This window comes from Brachypodium distachyon, chromosome 4 (genome assembly GCF_000005505.3).
Source record: "Brachypodium distachyon strain Bd21 chromosome 4, Brachypodium_distachyon_v3.0, whole genome shotgun sequence".
NCBI classification, from domain to species: Eukaryota; Viridiplantae; Streptophyta; class Magnoliopsida; order Poales; family Poaceae; genus Brachypodium; species Brachypodium distachyon.
In genome coordinates, this window is record NC_016134.3 from 13,899,410 (window position 1) to 13,913,123 (window position 13,714).

Here is a 13,714-nt window from a genome sequence, read left to right on the forward strand (position 1 = left end):
AACAAACAAACACAAGAAAAGAGTACAGTACCGTACGTAATCTGCTCTTTCTTGTTGATTTTGATTAGTAGTTCTATTATTCATGCCGTGAAATTAGATGAGTTTTATTGTTGTGCATTGCTATTTAATTTGTTTAGTTTGCATGATACAATATGCCACTTGTTTTACACATTATTTTTTTGATTAAATATTCATCGAAATTACCTAATTATTCAACAGATACCACACCCTTCATGCAGTACATAGGAGTTTAACACGGTTTCAGAACAGTCTGATTTCAAAACATATCTAAGCATGTATAAAATTTGCGAAGATATTAGAGTCCATTTCTGTATATGTCAACCCCAAATTCCAAATGCATACAGGAAAAAAGGGGCCTATACACACGACAGATGTTAGGACAAAATAAGAGCGCCGGAATGCCTGATCAATCATTCTTCACTCAGTTAACAAAATTGGGATAGAGAAGCAAGATAAATAGAAGTATCAATATGTAATTGTTACTAAAATAGAGATTAAACTAGAAACGAGAGACACGATTTTATCGTGGAAACCCTTGCAGGAAAAAATCACGGACGCACAAAGGCGCAACTTCACTATGTTGGGCACGAGACGACATGCCGTCTTTAGGTGTGACTACAAGAGGTATATATAACAGGCAATAAACATGAGTCCTAATAATAGGACAAGAAAAACGAGTTCAACTCCTATACCAACACAAAGCTCAAACCTATCCTGCTACGTCTAACAGAGTTGGTAACGGATTCGGATCATATTTCAACAATCTCCACCTTGAGCCGAATCCCCTCCAGTAGTCAAAGAAAGTAAACACCTCCAAACAAGTGAGCATAAACACCTTGTGCGTCAAAGTCCATAGGACTAGTGAGTAATACCAACTAAGCTGAGCAAAGCTCACACTTATTGGTAGGAACTGGCTTTGTCATCATATCAGCTGGATTATCATGTGTACTAATCTTGCTGACTTTAACATCACCTTCAGCAATGACACCTCGAATAAAGTGATATCTCACATCAATGTGCTTCGTTCTCTCATGTAACATTTGATCCTTTGTCAGGTAAATAGCACTTTGACTATCACAAAATATTGTAGTGCAAGACGCACTTCCACAAAGCTCAGTAAATAAACCTCTTAGCCAAACAACTTCTTTACAAGCTTCTGAAATAGCCATATACTCGGCTTCTGTAGTGGACAAGGCAACTGTAGCTTGAAGACTTGCTTTCCAACTAACGGCACATCCTCCAATGGTGAACACATAACCGGTAAGAGATCTCCTCTTATCTAAACCACCAGCAAAATCTGAATCCACATAACCAACAAGTCCATCTCTAGTTTTTCCAAATTGTAAACAAGCATTTGCAGTGCCCCGCAAGTATCTGAAAATCCACTGAACTGCTTTCCAATGCTCTTTACTAGGATTAGCCATGTATCTACTAACAACACTCAACGCATGAGATAAATCGGGGCGAGAACAAACCATGGCATACATAAGTGAACCAACTGCGCTGGAATATGGAACTCTAGACATGTACTCAATATCATCATGTAACTGTGGACATGAATCTGAAGAAAGTCTGAAATGTGCAGCTAAAGGAGTACTCACTGGTTTTGAATTCTGCATGTTGAAACGATGCAATACTTTATTGATATACCCTTTCTGACTTAGGTATAATTTCCCAGAGTGTCTATCTCTGGAAATCTCCATACCAAGAATCTTCTTTGTTGCACCAAGATCCTTCATTTCAAATTCACTATTTAACTGTGCCTTTAGTTTCACAATATCAGATTTGTCCTTTGCAGCAATCAACATATCATCAACATCTAGGAGCAAGTAGATAGGAGTACTATTAGTTGTCTTTAAATAAACACAACTATCATAGTCTGATGTTCTGAAACCCTGAGAGATCATAAAGGAGACGTAACTTCACGTGTGCAGCAGCCTTGCTTCGGTCCGATGCTTGCTGCTGTGGTTTGGACTGCGCCTGCAGCTAGCTTCGGTGCGATTGATGCTGCTACTCGCTTCTGTCTGTCTCGTCCTAATAATCATGGTCGGTCGGCTTGCTTCTGTGTCCGACCCGGAACGCGTAATACCAAACCGAGTAGAAGACCAAATCAACTGCGTCGCGATGGGCAGCGGAACAGGATAACTCCCGTCGGTCTCGGTGAGATCTCAAACTCGGCGGAACGGAAACGAAATCCCGTCAGTCTCGGAAACTCGGTGCGCGAAACGGGAACGAATATCCGGCGAAAATTGCTGGCGAATATCCGGCGAAAATACTGATATCATATGTTCAGGCGGTATCTTCTCCATCTAATCAAGGTGGTACTCCACCGACCGGATCGTCTCATGCTGAGTGTTCAACTACTCCCCAATCGAGAGGCTCAATGCCACTCCAGCGCATTCTCCAAATGATGTAGATGGAGCAGCATGATTTCTACTTATGTGTGAAGTAGACTACAGCTAGCTGTACTAGGTTGTGTTTTTTGTGAACTCTCTAAATGATGTATGCATGTATGTTAATGGTGAACTACTCTTCCTGGAACATGAATGGCTATCTATGTTAACTTGTGATATCTCCAATATGAATTATGTGGCCAGTTTGAGCATCTCTGTGTATATCTTTGTTTGTTGCTGTCAAGTTTTAATTCTAAATGTAGTTTTTTTCTGTATAAATTATGCTGAATAAAATCTACGGATTGCAACCGCAGATTCTTGACGGTATTGAACTATCAGGAAAGAATGCAGCTGCATGTAAAATAGATATTCCTGACAGTTTATGTACATCCCTGACACGTCAGGAAAGTATTTCTTGACGGTCCTAATTCCTGACGGTGAAGAATAATAGTCAGGAATCGTCCAAACATTCGTGACAGGTTATGTTCCCGACGGTTGTTCCTGACGGCCTGACCGTCACGATTGACTGCTTTCGTGGCTTATGAAGCCCGTCACGAATTGCTGTCAGGAAAGACTTTTCATGACGGAAACCGTCGGGAACGGAAGTTCCATTCCTTACGGTTTGTTCTTGACGGCACATTCCTGACGGTTCCCGTCAGGAACAGCCATTCCTGACGGTTTTTCGTTGTTTCCTGACGGTTCAGGGCCGTCAGGAATTTGTCAGTTTGGGATAGTGACTGTCTAGATACATACGGAGTATAATATTTCGACAAGAATTATGGAACGGAGGGAGTAGACGATAAGCTTCCAATAACATGCTCCGATCAATTCAGATTTTAGAGTGAGAATTAAGGGTCCCGAGGAGCGAGTTTGGCGACGAGCTCTTTGAGGACAGAAGGGCAGCTGCTCCTCAGATGCTCAAAGCCATCGGTCGCCATGACAGCCTTCGGAATATTGCCCGGAGACGCGAGGAACTTGAAACATATGGCCTTGAGCCCGCGACAGGAATAATGCTGCTCAGCCAACGCAAACGTAGTCGCAGCCGTGTTTGTGTCCAGGAGGTTGCTGAGCTTTTCGACGCAGATCAACTTCAGCCTCTCGAGGTTATACCTGTCGGCCGCCACGAGCAAATGCTGAGGCATCGTCGCTGCTTCGACATCGTCTATATACGGCAGTGAGTCGGTGTAGATGAAGTGGAGCATGGCCTTGAACACTTTAGCTTCCATGTCGCTGATTTTCACGCAAACCGCAGTCTTCTCCTTCACTGGGCCGAAGAACTCTGCCATGAAGACCGATGACCGAGCGGCGAGCAACCATCTATGCGCGGCGAATGTCTCGCCGCCAACCTTAAACCTAACATCCGACCCCTCGCCTCCCAAAAGGAGACGACCAAGATGCTGGTGCATGTCGGATGGTGGCACCTCCGCCAATAGAGAGGTGGGCTCTGTGAAAATCTCCTTAGGCAGGGTGACCTCACACTTGATGCTGAAAACGTCGTCCTTCAGGTATGCCGACTCCTCCAAGTCCTTCCTGGTGATGAACTGAGGAAAACCCTGGGGTCCTATATTACCATTGTTGGAGAAGGTGTAGCAGTACTGGCTGTCTTTGCTGTATAATGGAACTGGTTCCCCGTCATGATGGAGTAAACTGATCTTGTATCGTGCACTGACTTCATTGACATTTTCCGTGCGATCAAGGCCGAGAAATATGGATATATATGAAGGGTAGGAGCTGCTGCAACCGTCAGGGTAGTATTTCAGGCACCAACGACGGCCTCCGACGGTGAAGGACTCGGAGGTGATGAACTTGCCGTTGCCGAGCCCCTTGGTCCTGGAGTGTAGCCATCGATCTTGAGAACGTGCGACCCGGACACGGGCTCGGGCCAGGATGGCCGACGCCGTCTGCCATGGCGGCGTGCCAGCGCCGTTGCGCCCAACGGACGACAGAGAAGTGTTGGACATGGGCAAGCTTTTTTTTTTTGAACAAAAAAGCTTATTACAGAGAGCACTGAGAACGAAGTTGTTGCTGGACAGAATGGATGGTGACTCGGGACTTGGGAGCTCAACGGAAACTGAATGAATGACCTCGGTCACGGGGCTCACGGCCCACCGGCGAGAAATGACAGGCAAGTACTACTCCAAAAGCCCAGAAAAAGGAAACTGAAATAATGATCAGCCCAGAAATGACAGGCAAGTATCCCAAAGCCCACCTCAGCACAGGCCATCAGGCCCAACACGCTCCCGACTCCTGCCGTCCTGCGTGCTGCGTGCGTGTCGTACTCGAAAGGCCGCCGCCGCCACACTACATCCTCCAGGCCCCTGTCTTCCCCTCGCCAAGCCTAGCCAGACGCGGCCGGCGGCCCCCGCGGCTCTAGGTCGCCGGTCGCTTGGCCCTGCGCTCGCCGTCCGGCGGTCCGGCCTCCCTGCCCCGGTGCTCCTTCGACTCGGCGACTCCCTCCACTTCCAGTACCCAATCGGTAATGCCCACTGTCCTCTCACTCTGCTTGCTCCTCTGCGGCTCTGCCCACTCTTCTCTCCCCGAAATCTCTGTTCTTTAGTTTAGAGCTACGTAGTTGATTAGTGTAAAAAAGCCGAATTAATCTGTCATGAGTTGAGTACAAATCAAATGAATATGTCATGAATTGATATTCCCCTTCAATAATCTGCTGGTCCAATTTAATTTTGTACAAATCAAATGAATATGTGATTAATTGAATATCTTGAAGATTTAAACATGGGAGCATCTGATCAATCAACCCTTTCATTTGGTATGTTGTCTTTTGCAATGCATTACCTTAGTAGTTGAGCGGTTGGATATTGTGTCCAAACTATTAGCAATTATCTTGGAATTTTTTTGGCCCGAGACGTGAGCATTTCCTGGCTCAGCCATTGGGTTCAGTCGCCTTGTGTAGCATGACCTGCTCCTATGCAGGGAGAGGGAGTGAGCGAGGTTTGATTAGTCCATCGAGTCGTAACAAGACTTCCCGTCAGTTGGCGTCGATGATTCTCAACACTCTTTGTTGGACCGGTCCATACTAGACTTCCCGGACTCGACCCTAGGGGATCCCTGAACTATGCTCCCTAGGCCCTCCCCCGAGTTTATTCAAATAACGGTGAAATAACTTACAACCACCCCTTGGGGGTATTTCTAGCCTTATATATGGTCCATGACAATTGTCAAATGAACATGTATGCCCATTGGCGAGAGGGTATGATGGGAAGAATTTCCTGAATTTATTTTAGTCCTATACAAAAAAACACATGGATATTAGAGTAAGTTGCAGAGTTATATAGTCCAGAGCAAAGCCAAGTTCTAAGAAAAAAAATTGGAGGCAGGAACCGCCACATTTTTCATATAACAGACGGAAATCATTATCTATACATAACCAATTAACCAAGATGCGGTTTTAGAGTAAGATCCAGAGTTATATAGTCCTGAAAAAAGCCAAGTACTATGCAATTTTTTTGGGGGGCAGGAACCCGCCCCATTTTTCATTTAATAGATGGAAAAACATCTTGAGCTATACATAACCATGATGCTCAATGACACATGAGACTTACAAACACACACAAGCAACTTATAGTTCATTTAGATACCCCAGTTGGCTGCAGAGAAAAGAATGTCCTCACATTTGAATACAAACACATATAGGAGCGTAATCAAGTTCTTCGCACACAGGCAGAATAAAAAAAAATTAAAGCATGCGTGAATGGATGAACCAATCCTGCTGAATTGATGGACAGCCTTGTAAGCTTGAAATGAAGGAAGCGCAGATGCACTTGCCTGCTTGACCTCACTAGCACCATATTCCATTATCATCAATGAAGTTTGGATGTGCTTCTATGGCTTGCTTCACCTGATCTGGTAGCCTGATACCATCACAGTACACCCTTGAACCCATAACACAATTTATCCTTACATTTAGACACCCCAGCTGGCTGGCTGCAGAGAAAAGAACCTACATTTGAATACAAACACATATAGGAGCATAATCAATTTCTTCGAACACAAGCAGAATAAACAATAAAATAAAGCATACGCGAATGGACGGACCAATCCGGCCTGCTGAATAGATGGATCACCTTGTAAGCTTGAAATCAAGGAACCGCAGATGCACCATATACATCAATGAAGTTTGGATGTGCTTCTATGGCTTGGAACACCTGATGTGGTAGCCTGAAATCATCATTGAGCACCATTTTGTTCAATTTTGGAAGGTTGTTGATTCCCGAGAGAGATTTTATCTCATCGATGAGCCAGACGATTGTTTCAAGTCTAGGAGTTTCCCCAGTTTCGAACTCGATGTCGGTGATGCCGCCCCCCTCAACAAGAAGGCACTTGAGATTTTGGAACCCATTGGTCTGGATTATAAGCTTGCTCTCAGAGTGTAATTTAACGTGCCAGAGCTTGAGGCCACGTAGGTTGGGCAAATCTGCGAGGGACTCCATACCATCCTGGTCCAACAAGGTGTTATGAAGAGTTACCTTGGCAAGTTTGTGGCAGCCTCTAGCAAAGAATGGGAGAAGACGCCCATACATTGTGAGCCCACTGATGCTCAAGCTTTCAAGAAGCTTGGGTGTGTTCTTACAATGTGCACTTATAGCATCGGCGTCAGGAGGAGTAGCAACCGCCTCGCTGGCAGGCAGAAGCTTGATCTTGATTGACAGTGACACAAGGCACTCATTCAGATCGCTGATCCCTTGGAGTAAGTTGTCAAGTTGAGCTTTCCAGTCGTAAATGACCACACCAAACACCTTCAGTTGCCATAGCTGGCCAATCTCTCTCAGCTCGGTAGCATGATGTTTCGATGCCTGGACATGGACAACACTTCTAGGTCCGTCATTTTCCTGACCTTGTGAGGCATCATGACGGTGGAAAGTATGTTAGCATCACCACCAGTGTCTTTGAAGCATGCATTTTGACCAGCCAGCAGACGCTTCAGCTTCAGTAGCATGAGTTGTTTTATGGCGGAGGTGTTCATAGGAGTCCGCCGGATGTCCAACACCTCCGGCTGTTGCAGCCTGTTGATCTCCTTAGGCAGCTGAGTGACATCTGTGTTCCGTAGGCTCAGATACTTGAGCAGGATTAACAAGGTGCACACGTTCCTAAGCCATCGTTGGTTGTCTCTCAGGGATGCACAGCCTTCCAGATCCAGGACCTTGACGAGCTTTAATTGAGATGATGCATTGGATGGTTGCTTCAGGAAGTTGACGATGTTGTCTGAGGGACGGAGCCGGATGTTGCTGAGAATGGAGAAGTGCGAGCCAAGTGCCGAGACAGGTGTCTATCCAGAATGTGTTCTTTCTTGGCCATCTTGGTGATGAAGCTGTACACCGGTGGATGCCATGTAATGCTCTTGACCTTCCCTCCAGCATCAATGTCACTAGGACAGACAAGCCATAGGTCGGCATGAACATCAAAGCAACGCTCCGCCTGACCTACTGAACTTGACCAATCTTGTCTAGCTATCAGTCCTTCTGCAACCCACCTACCTATTAACCTTGTCCGGTTTATGTTCTCGTCTTTGTGGAAGATTGCTAGATACAGCAAGCAGGTCTTGTAATCCCTAGGCAAGTCGTTATAGGCGAACTTGATCATCTTGTAGCAATTAGTTTCCACGGATCCTCCAAACACGAGGTTGTTGCTCAACTTGTCGAGTTCTTCTCTGCGCCTCATTGGATTGACAAACAGAGCATGGATGAACATCTTTATGCAGAACACATCGGGCCTGCACTTCTCCAAGATCTCATGAAAGATTGTGGCATGTGCTTGTCGTCTTTCACACACTGTTTTGTAAGTTGGAGCGCTGTATCATGGTAGTATTCAATAGAAGAGTAGATGATAGGCTCTGTCCCATAGCAATACTCATTTGCATTTTGCTTGTATTTTGTGGTAACTACTACTGCCATTGAACTGCAACCCAAATCTCGCAAGGCCCTTGCGGTCTCTTCCCATTTGTAGCCAGAGGCGTTTTGGAGAATGACCAGTGTCGTTTTACCCTTTAGATGCTTTCTAACACTCCCCATGGTTTCTTGAATCAACAGATGCTCTTTGATCCTCTTGAGGACTTGTTTGATCCGCTCCCTGCAGTACTCCGCATCCTCGCCCGGCGAGTGGGGTGATTCTTGCGCTGATTTATCTTGCTGATGAAGTGACGTCATTGGCAGCAGCTCCGGCTGGATCTGCACTTGAATCTTCAGCGTGATTTCTCTAATATTCTTCACGATATGATCCTCGCCCGGTTTATTTCTGGCTGCCTTCGTCGGTGTGTTGTCCTGCTTGGGAAGCAGCTCCTGCAGGATGGCTATGAATTCGGGGTGATGCTCCTGGACAACAATACTGCAGGAATCCTTTTCACGTGCTTATTCCAGATACTTCTTCGTCTTCTCCACTGTGTCTTCAAGGATCTTGTTTTCCTGAGTTTGATCCTTGCCTGCAAGGACGGCAACGTCCTGGAGCAGTGCCCGCAAGACGCCTTGCAGTACTCTTAAGGGTTCAACCCGGCGACCTTTATTACCAGCTTCCTCAAGGTGCTCTTCGATCTTCTCCTTGATCTTCCAAATCTTCTCGTCGATATCTTCCTCTATGATGCTGATCTCGTCAGCCTCTGGAGACTGCAGCTTCTTCAGGATGCTGATCTCGTCAGCCTCTTGGTTCTTTCAGGCAAAACATGTCCCATAAAAGGAAGTTGTGGTCGAACTTTTCCATAACGGAATCATGCTCCAACGCTTCATCTATAATATCGTTCCCATCCTCTTCATCCGGTGCTGCAACGGCGATGGCTTGGAACGGACCATCCTCGTGTTGGCGCAGGAGCTAGTTCATTAGGCTTGCAGCGCACTTCCAAAGAAGGCGAGGCTTCGAGAAGGCTCGCTCCCTTCGTGGATCATCGTTGGTTGCCCGATAGTAGTCTTGATGTGGGTCGGGGTGGCTCGATCTTTCGATGAGATTGATAACTCTCGATTTGGGTAGGAGGTGACGTTGACGATCTGACTGCGGCCTAGGAGGCAACGCCTTAGCAATCGATACACCAACTCCAGAGGGTTATTGATCACGCGGGGGCACGATCAACCTGACCACGAAGGTCTTTGTTCCTGCAAGCAATCAAAGAACAAGCAAGAACAAGATAAATAGCAGATGCAATCTAAAATTGCGACTATACTATATCAAACCAATGTCTCAACGAGACGATAAGCTGGAATCTTGACGACGGTAAAACAGGTGGTCTAACCGACACACGCGATTACACGAAAGTAGCAAAGATGGCTAAACTTTATCTAATCAAAACCCAAGGCTCCTTAGGGGGGCTCATGGGGTATATAAAGGAGGAGGGAGAGATATTTTCGTCCACCTTGAGTAAGGAGGCCGAAATCCAACTCTATCTCTAACTTTCCTAACAAACTACAACTCTTTAGGAAACAGAAAAACAGATCCGCCAGCTTGTTTTGTCTTCCACGGTCAGCACGAGTCGAATATCTTGATGGGGCCAGATCTGTTGGAAAGGTCTTGTAATTACCTTTCCAACAAGTACTTGTTTGCTTGATTTGGACACCGTATGCGGCCTGGGTGATTAAAACAAATTCGGGTCTCCTGACAGCTCGGACCCGAATCGGATTCAACTTTAATTCGTGATATCTTTCTCTAGCAAGCTCCGAATCATGTGCCGTTTGATTTGTTGGAAAGTAGACTTGATAGGCTTTACTTTGAATCTTCCATTGCAGGCTATCACACTTCATCTTCACTTCGGACTTGTAAAGTTCAATAAGATGCCTACATAATAAGATTACACAAGATAGTAGCTCCGTCTCTTTGCAAGTAACATATTGAAAACATTTTGTAATTGAATTCACCTGATTATAATTGTTATTAGATACACCAACAATTAGGGTTCCAATGGTCGTATCCATGGTTAGCATGTCCATATCGTCCTCCCTTTCTTGAAAGGAAAGCCATCCTCGGCGTCGTTTATGCTGAAAATATGCTAACAAAAGAGACAAGGTATGCGGATGGTATATGTATATATCGTTATTTTTAACTCCACTCCCATGTTGCACAATTAATGTTTTATAACACAATCTAATGAGATAATTAGTCAAACAATCATCATGAATATCATTTCAGCAAGAAGATTGACAATATGTTTTGCATATATAAGTGAAACAATATCTTGTATTTGGTTTGCACCGCTCACCATTATACCATCCCAACACTGAAGAAGAATAATTAATGGTACCCAAATTAGTTACTACAAGATGCTGAAATTTAGAGCATGTCAAAGCACTAATATTCAAACAATCGTGTAAAGAACTACTTGACAAATAATCAACACCAATATTGGAGCTCTTATCAAAATGATTAGGCATATGCAAAAATTTATTTTCTCTCAAGAAAGGAAAATTATCACAAGTAATGCAAATTTCATCCACAAAAAAGTTATTGTTGACATCATGTTCTCCAATTAAATGAATAGCGTATCCATGAGCATTAGCAAAAGATTTGGAAATTGTTAATTCAGAAACTTTATCCATTGCATGTGACAAATACATAGACTTGATAGGCTTCAATTTGAATCTCTCATTGCAGGCTATTACTCTTCATCTTCACTTTGGACTTGTAAAGTTTAATAAGATGCCTACATAATAAGATTACACAAGATAGTAGCTCCGCCTGTTTGCAAGTAACATATTGAAAACATTTTGTAATTGAATTCACCTGATTATAATTGTTATTAGATACACCAACAATTAGGGTTCTAATGGTGTATTCATGGTTAGCATGTACATATCAAGTCTTCTTCCAAGTCATGCTCTCTTTCAGTTACAACTCCAGCGGCAGCATGAAACGACGCCTCTGCCGGCGACATCAGCAGCTTGTCGGAGTCCACCGCCTTCGCCGGGACCTCGACGCCTTACTGGAGCCGCCGCTCTCCAACGTCTTGCGCCCGGGCTTTGAGGTCGCGCAGCTGGGTGGCTGCGAGGTGCCCGGGCTTTGAGGTCGCGCAGCTGGGTGGCTGCGAGGTGCTGGGCCAGCGTCTTCTTCACGAACCAAGGCACCCACCAGAGGTAACCCAGCAGGACCCCTCTGGCGTGGTACACCGCTGGATCACGGCGCCGCAGGTAGATGTCGATGCTGTTGCTGCAGTCGTGAGCGAGGTCGCGGACCTGCTTCATCCAGGTGCTCACTTGCTCGTCGTGCTCCCCGCTGCGGGGAGTCTTCCTGGCGAGGTGCATCAGGAAGCTGTTCATGCTCTCCATCTCCTCCTTGATGAACTGCACATAACCACCCACGCCGCCCAGCAGCTGAGCCTCGTCACGGATGACGCTCAACAGTGAGCGGACCGCGCCCCCGGCGAGCTCAGCCATCGAGCGCAGCTAGCTACTGTCACTTACTCCGCCTAGTGTATGTGTTGGTTTAAGGGGAATTTGATCATTGGTTGTGAACGATAAATGGCAGGGGCATATGTGGGTGTATGTTGGACGAGAAGCAATAGGACTCTTATGACCTGTCAAGAAATAGAAGGATTTTTATGATGCGGTGAGTAGCTGGGTTCATAGGATTGATGCATGCTCACTTGCTACCTGCGCGCGTGCTAGCATTGTTCTTTTTAGAGATTACCCCTCAATTATCGAGGTGGTTCACATTACACCTCTGAACTCTAAAACTGTTTATGGTTGGTACTTCCTTCTTTTCAGTTTATGCTCATCTGAAGAATTTGTTTTGGTATGTAAGCCCATTTGTCTTGGAAACAAGCATACTATGGCTCCCAATGTGAAATTAACCAATGGTTGAAGAGGACATGTGTGCATATATGCTTTATTAATGATTAGTCTAGTACTTCTACATAACTATTACCTAAATCCGGATACATCCGGGTTTATAAGGCTCACGCGGAATTTTATGTCGAATTTTGATCAAAAATTACATTGGTAATAAGAGGTTATTGTGACAAAAAAAAATATTGTTAGATTCGTATTAGAAAACTCATTTTTGGTCATTGAGACGTGCCTTGCGATTTAAAAAGTAGGGAATACCCTGAACACTTAGTCTGGTTCGAATTCCTCCCCTCCCTCCTCTATGACTACTCATGGTGAATGCGAGCCAAGCCATGCCAGCCAGGCTCAGGCCGAGCTCGTTGTTGGCAAGCTGAGCTAAGCTCGGCCTGAAGGTCCAAACGAGTTGTTCTTGGTAGCTTAGCTCGAGCTCGGCCTGCTCGGACCAACCCACGATCTAGCACGTGGGGAGCAACTCTGTCGGTGGCGTGGCGCGAACAATATTGGGTATTTTTTGACTATCCGTCACGGGCTCGTGCTGAGGTCGTGACCCCGGCCGTTCGTCCACCCTGACTGACTACCATGTCAGCTAATGCTCGTTAAATGGATATATACTAACACCCCCCACCTCTCTCTTTACACACAATTCATTTTCTTCACCATCCTTTGTTAAAATATGCATTGAAATTTTAACCGTGGGCTAACGGCAATATTTTTTATTTTCTATAATACTTTCAAAAAATTCTAAAAAGAAGTTCTCTTTGATTTAAAATCAAGCCACAAACAAAATTAGTCATTTTCTACTCAACCGTTCCCTGAAACTAGGTGAATTTCGAACATGTTACTCATGATAACATTTACTATTTTCTGTAATTGTTTAAAATGTTGGAATATTTTGTAGTTTTAAATTTCAGTAACAAACAAAACGTCATTTCCTACACAAACCTTTTCTGGAATGATTTTCTAATAATTGTTTCAATTTTTTCTAGAAACTTTTACTTTTATGTTTGAAGTTTGAGCCACGAACAAAATATGTTATTTTCTAGTCAACGCTTTGCCAGAATGAGACGAAATTTGAACTATTTACTCACAACAACCTTTTTGGTGTTCTGAATTTTTTCCCCTAGAAAGTTTATTTTTTAATTCAAGATTTGAGCCATGAACAAATTATGTCATTTTATGCTGATCCGTTCACCCAATGAAAAAGCTGAATAACTAATAATACTAGTAGTGTAGAACAGAATTCGTGATTTTCTCCTTTTTTTTATTTAGAATTTTCTGGACTAAACAGCGTGGATTAGAACGGTGACGTCCCAGTCAAAAGCAATCAAAACCAGCCAAAGATGAGAAGTTTGAACGGGATTAGAAGTTCAGGGGCCCAATCTGAGCCACCCTGTAGTGCACACTATAAGTGTCTATACCTAACTGTAGACACACTTTCTGGAGTGCCATTTAGACATTCTATAGAGGCAATATATTATCTTTACGTCACATTTGACATTCCAAGAGACACTAAGATGTCTTAATATT

The 13,714-nt window shown here is 44.5% G+C and overlaps 2 pseudogenes; both read right to left on the reverse strand.

Moving 5' to 3' along the window:
• Window positions 1-3,262: 3,262 nt before the first annotated feature.
• On the reverse strand, window positions 3,263-4,375 carry LOC100821132 (annotated as a pseudogene).
• Window positions 4,376-6,496: 2,121 nt separating this feature from the next.
• On the reverse strand, window positions 6,497-11,962 carry LOC100821430 (annotated as a pseudogene).
• Window positions 11,963-13,714: the final 1,752 nt, after the last annotated feature.